The following is a 7,167-nucleotide window of genomic DNA, read 5'->3' on the forward strand; positions in this document are numbered from 1 at the left end:
ATATGTGAAGAACCCTGCATTTTCTGTATGGGACCCTGTTCTGAGGACAAGAGGTATCCCAAGCTGTATCTGGAGTAAGGTCAGAGGCTTGTGTGAGGACTAAGACCACATATGAACACCAAATAGGGGATCCTATACATACTATTCCTTCTCCCATCTCTAGGAATCACCAAAAGAGCTGTCAGCCTGCATTGCCCCCCTTTTTATGTAGAGAGTCACAGGTTGGTTGAACTAATTGTATGCCCCAAGCCTGTAGAAGGAGAAGACTCAGACCCTCACAGGAGTCAGAGTGACGATCCTAAATGGGGGCTGGTAGAATCACACCTTTTCAAAAAGGGAAGACAGAATAGAATGACCCCTAACAGTTGAACCCCTAGGAGGACCATGCAAGGCAGTCATGTGTACAAGAATTCCTTAGCTTTTGATGCCAATAGTTCAGTGTGGGCCCTTCTCCGAGACAAAAGTCACCAGGTGAGTATGGGCAGTTGTACCAGGTCACATCTAAACTACAGGTATGGCCCTGCATTAGGACAGAAGACCACAACATGCCCATGTCATAAAGGACTGAGAACTGCCTGCAAGGGTGATAGACTCAAGTGCCCTTTTACTTCCTGTAAATGCATCTCAGGAAAAGGAGAACTTTGGGTGGGGGTGTCAAACAAGGTAGGGGGCCCAGGCACTGCTAACACTTGATTTTATGGTCTTGACTGTGACATGAGAAGATCCATTACCACAGAGTACAAGGGGGTACCCAAGAATTAGAACTGTTATCTACATTCTTACCATTAGTGAACCAAGGAAGGGCTGGCTAGCAGCATCCTAAAGCTCCATTTAATAATTTACTCTGGATCTTCAAAACACAGGATGATTAGAATAGAAGCTCTGTGGTTCCCAGAGCAGTGCTTACAAGGAAATGTGCAGAATAATCTTTACAATACCAGGAAGGTATCTCTGTGCTGGAGGAGATAATACTTGAATACTCTGTCCTTCACGTGCCTATGTCACCTGCTGTCCTACCCACACTCTGGCCTGCTGCCTCTGCCACAGTAACTGTACCTCTGCATCAAAAGAGTAATCTGTATGTCCTTAGAAGCACTGCCAGGTCCAAGGGGTGGTTTCAAGGGACTCCAGAAAGCTCAGGCAACTATGACTTAGAAAAATATATTGAGATTACTATCTTCTCCTCCTTTGAAAGTTACCACCCACACAAAATATGCTTCTCAGTCACCATATGCTCGTAAAAGGTCTCACAGAGCCATTTACCCCACTACGCATACCTGTACGGCCATGCAAATTTCATACTAAGAAGCCACCTGCAAAATAAAGAAAAAACAACATTCTTCTCAGACCCAACCATCCACCATGCAGTCTCCCAGAGATCCTTTCACCAAGAGAGCCAGCATATCGGTGCATTTCATTTTGCATATATACAGAAAGAAAACCCTATAAGCATAACTATAATCTTCCATTAATTTTCCAAAGTATTGTTATTCTATTTCTAAGCAGATGTTGGATTTTACCGATTTGTTATAAATTGTAAGCATATGTTTTACTTTCCACTGACTCTCTCTCTTTGAAATAAGTTGGGAACAAAATAACAGTTTTATCCATTTAGCAAATGGACTTCCTGGTTTCTGTTGTCACTTCAGGCACTCCTGTGACACGGACCGTTTCTACACAGGGGTTGCAGACAGAAAACTGACTACCTTTTTAAAGACATATGGGATTTCCCAAGAAGCCTGTAAGCAAGACGTAGAAGCCATTAATCATGAGACAGAACTCAAGAAGATGACTCCTGAAAATGATTGAGAGATAACTACTTCCCAATGGAGGAGTCATGCCGAGGCCAAGGGAGGGTGACTTCAATTCAGTAGAGGGAAGGGTATCGAATCCTGTTAGGTGTGAATGCGAGGATAAGCAATGGTAAATAGTAGCAGACCCACACCAGAGCTGTGGGGTTCTTCACTACATAGTCCTAGCTGTCTATTCTTGTATGCCCTGGAAGGATTGTGGTCATATATGATTCCTCTGACTTCCAACTCGTAATTATGGGAAAAGTAGAACCTCCATTTGAGAGGAGCAGGTTCAGCTAAAGAGGAAGCAGAGTTACAGGAAGGGATATACTTCCAGGTGAGCACCCAGATGTGAGCTAATATGAGCATCTACTCCACGGGACACCCACAAAGCAAACCTTAGGAAATGCTCAATTTTTGTCTTTTTTTTTTTTTGCAGAAAAATATCATGATGATTTGCTTGAATATGTGAATGGGAGAGAAGAATCAAAATATATAATTGATACTGTGTAATAGGAAAACATGTCTAAATGTTTAGGGGAAGTTGGAGAGCTAGGGGAAAGCTATGAAGGGAAAAGACAAAATAAGAGAACATCTCTAGTTATCTGAGAGATGCAAATTAAAACACTGAGATTCTATCTCCCTTCAGAAAGAATGGCTATTATCAAGAAATCAACCAACAAAATATGTTGGCAAGGCTGTGGGGGAAAAGGAACCCTTCTCCATTGCTGGTGAGAGTGTAGACTGGTGCAACCGCTGTGGAAATCAGTACGGAGATACCTCAAAAAACTAAGATTAGCGGTACCACTTGGTCCAGATATTCTCTTGCTTGCTGGGTATCCTCCCAAAAGAATTAAAAACATCATTCGGCAATGATATATGTGCACCCATGTTTATAGCGGCACAGTTTGTAATAGCTAAATCTTGGAAACGATCCAAATGCCCACCAATGGATGAATGAATAAAAAAGATGTTTTTTTTTTTTATACAACGGAGTACTACTCATCCATAAAGGAAGATAAACGAGATATTTATACTTAAATGGATGTAACTTGAGACTATACTCTTAAGTAAAATAAATCAAACATGTGTAAATATCGGTTTGCTTCTCTAATAAGAAAGTGAAAGGGTAAATAAGGACCAAAATGTATAATAGATAATATGAAGTAGGAAGAAACTGTTCAAAAGAAAAGGAAAACTGTGAAAGGAGGAGAAGCAAAATGGAACGAATTGATAAAAGAAGGGAAAAAATTGAAACAAAGCTCTTGTTAATGGGGGGAAGGAAGATTAAAGGGGGATAGGGGAATCGGAGAAAAAGAGGAATCAAGCTATATCATGTACAGGTACAAACTCCCTTCGATAAATGAGACTGTTATGTGCATTTAAATTGTACCATTACAATTAATTTTAAAAATAAAAAAAAGGAAAGGTGAATGAATGTTACTCTAAAATTTTTCAACTCAAAACACAAGGGGCTTTTCCAACTCACAATTAGCAAAAAGTAGAATCTCCATTTAAGAGGAGCAGATTCAGATAAAGAGGAAGCAGAGATACAGGACTGGATACACGTCCAGGTGAGCACCAGGAAGTGAACTAATATGAGCACCTACTCCATGGGACACCCATAAAGCAAGCCTTAAGAAATGAACAATTTTTATCTTTTCTTGCAGAAAAATATCATATGAATAATGATTTTCTTGAAAATGAGAATGAATGCTACTCTCAAATTTTTGAAATCACTATATAAAAGAACATTACTCAAAAATTTTTGAAAACAGTATATAAAAAAACAGAATAATGGATAGTAGAAATAACATTTGGCCCATCTATTCCCCATCTAGGAATCTTTTCAAAAGAGTTAAAGACATCGTATTATATCCATACCCTCATACCCAAGTTTGTAGCAATACTACACACAAAGGCTAAATAATGGAAGAAGCCAGTATGTCCTTCAACATATGAATGAAGAAAAAGTGAGATCTATACATAATGAAATATTGCTGAATTATAAAGAGGGATACATGGGAGTCATTCATAGGAAAATGGAGGCAACTTGAAAGTATAATGTTAACCGAAATAAATCTGAGACATAAGCTTAAATATTGTGATTTCTCCTGTATGAGTAAAATATAAATGAAGTCTAGAAAAAAATAAAAGATAGAATATGGAAAGCAGTGAAAAGATCTTCTACAAAAGAGAAGGGAAACAAGAGATGGAGTGTGGTAGGTGACAGGAGGTGAGAGACATATGCAAAGAATCGGAATGTATAATGTATATGTACCAACTAGCCACAAGGAATGTAATGGTTATGTGATCAGAGAAAGGATAGCAAAAGAGGGAAGAGAAGGAAAAGGGACTAAAATGATTTAAAATGTGCTAATTACATGCACCTACTCACTAAAGTCGCTATAAATATTATAATACCACAAATACATTCTACAATGTAAAATCTAAAAAGCATTAAACAACAACCTAATAAAAGGTTACAAATTCTTGGATAATATGGTTCATTACAGCCTTACTTATAAACTGAAAACAAGTATGTGCATTCATTAGGTGATTCGGGAAAGTAAAAGACATTGAATTCTAAATTGCAAGATCTCATGTTCGTTTGTTTATTCTAAGCAGGAGCTTTGTAGGAGATGCCTCGATTTCCATGTTCAGAAAGAAGGAGGGCGCCTTAGGTCTCAGGAAGAGATCCTCTTGGTAGCCAGTCTAGATTCCCATTCTGGATACTGAGGGGGATGTTTGGAGGCCGGTGGACTCCATTCAGTCTCAAGAGGAAGACCAGCATTCACAGAATACATGGCCTCATCTGAGGCACTGGGCAGAGCATCCAGAGGAGTTGCCAATCGTCACCTGGAAGGTGTGACAAAGCGAAGCACCAGCAGCTAAGAAATAAGGACCTGGATGTGTGGCCTGGGCTTTGGGTACAACTAGTGTCAAGGAGATGACCCTGCCGCCTACTGACAAGACCTGTCCACAGATATAGAGGCTCACAAAGCCCTGCCCCTGCTGCGAGTCTTGCGATGCTCGGGTAGGTGGAGCCCTGTGGGCGTGCACAGATTTCCTGCTCTATATAAGAATTAGCTGTGCACTTGGCTTGAAGGCTGTGTGACTCCGGAGAGAAAAAGGAGGACTCCCAGGCTCTGCTGGATATCAAGGTGAGGACCTAAGTAGCACTGGCTTTATGACAGTGTGACCCCTTTGAGAACTCGGCCCTCATAAGAGCTCTGGAGAATGCTAGTGTCTGTAGCAGGGGTGTGGATCAGCCTCCTTTGCACTCTGAAAGCTAGGACCTGGTTGTGAGAAGCGCAGGGTCAGTTCCCCTGAGGGTAAAAGCTCAGAACTCTTCTGCATTCAAGGTAAGGTTCCTGCAGGTGCACAGAAGGGAGGGACCAACCTCTCCTCTTTATGAACTGGGCCCCAATGAGTTCAGCCACTGCCCCAGCCCTAAGAGTGCCTGTGCCAATGCTGCAATGTTAAGAGCACCTCTGCGGCCTGCCGTCTCTGACCTAGGTACCTGGAGAGTCTCCGGTGTGGCCTTCTGTTATCCAAAGAGGGAAAGGTCCAGTGACAGAGAGAAAAGCCTTCTCACCCTAATGGAGAAAAGTGAAGCACCAAGTGCTAAGAAGCTGACATTGATCAAAATAGGGGACTACACAGAGCAGTGTCGCCACTGTCACACATAGGAACGAGGGCCCAAATGAGGCAGTCAGACAGGCACAAAGCAACTTTCCCTCTGGTGAATGACACAGGGGGAGAAGGGCTTTGGTTTGTGGCTTCTGCTCCCAAATCAATAGAATGAGCAGCCATAAATTTTACCAGGCTTGGAGATCAGGATCCTGTGTCCACCGAGGGAGGCAGGCCTAAGACTTGGGAGATCCGAGTCCCATTCAGGCTCTCAACACACGCAGTCCTTGACCGTAGTGGGTCAGCCTGGCTGTCAACTCAGGTCCAAGCAATGTGGGGACATGTGTCACAGGGACGTAGACTTCTGGACAGCAGAATACACAGTCCCAGGAATGGCAGATCAAGGTGAAAAGACAGAGAGAGGAAATGGAGGCTTCTCAACACACTGCAGAGACAGACACCTGCACCTGATGTGATCCCAGGTAGTGCCAGGTGAAAGCTAAGAGGCTTAAGTGGGTGAGGCTTTACCATGCCTGGACTTAGGGAGAAAAGAGTTGTCCATATAGGATATGGACCCCAGTTCAATAGAAGAATGAGTCCTGGGCTTTTGGAGATGTCAAAGAGCAAATCATGAATGAGAAATGACCCAAGAGCTTAACAAACAACAAAGGGAACACACATGAAATCTGGCGCCTGCCCTGGATCCTGAGAAGGAGGGGTTAGAGCTGTGAAGGCTGATGTGCTCCTTTTGTCCTCACAGCCATAGTTTCATGGACAATGAGTGTACCGTTTAATGGGAGAGTCCCACAGGGAGGCCATTTGGTTCCTGATACGAGTTGAAGTGGTAATAGTGTGCACGGGGAGTCTTTTCCATGAAAGCGGCGACCAGCATAGCACCGTGGACTTGCAGTGAGAACTGGAGGAGCTGGGCACGGATACACGATGATGTTCACTCATTCACTCACTCCAAGGATGTCTGAGGGAGAAGAGGAAGTGTCATGGTGAGCAGCCTCAGATTATCAAGTGGAGGGGAGCACTGAGGGCCACGTGTCAGGGAGAAGACCCCGAGAGCTGAGGGACCCTTCTGTTCCGTAAGAGGGCAAAACAGAAGGCCTTCTCAACTGTCAGGCTTGGAGGACTACAGGAAGCTGTGATTCAGACAAAAGAGAAAATTATCACAGGATCTACATAACTCTGGGGGGTGGAGAACTTCAGTACGACTGGATAGGCTCTGTGTAAAACTGAGGGGACAATGCATGAGTACTTAGACGAGCATGCAGTCAAAACGAGGGGTCCCAAAATCTCATCCCCTCTCTGCCTCAGGAAAACGCAAGCAGAGGTAGGCAGATATACTACATGTTCATATTCATCCCTGGAACTTAGGCAGCTGCAGGCTTAGTGCAAGTCTGGAAGCGTCTGATTACTGGGTCGTGGAGAACAGTCCATGCATGAGTGGGTACCACAGAGAACAGCAAGTCCAGGAGAGTGCATCCCACGGGTCAGAGGAGTGACAGCATGTGCCTCACATTTTATTCGACCTCTGAGTTCTGCACAACGTGAGAATCTTAATCAGATCTAAAAGGACTCCGGTCATCAGAGGGCAGTTTTTATATGGCCAGAAGTGATAGCAAAAGCCCTGAGGCTTCAGAGAATTCCCACTCCATGTCGGCAGTGGGCTCAAACCCGTTCTCTGGAGGGCAGGTGTAGGAAGCCCCAGGCGTAGATGTCAAGCAGCAAAGCC

Source organism: Fukomys damarensis, unplaced genomic scaffold (assembly GCF_012274545.1).
Source record: "Fukomys damarensis isolate Sample0158 unplaced genomic scaffold, DMR_v1.0_HiC HiC_scaffold_39, whole genome shotgun sequence".
In the NCBI taxonomy this organism is placed as follows: Eukaryota; Metazoa; Chordata; class Mammalia; order Rodentia; family Bathyergidae; genus Fukomys; species Fukomys damarensis.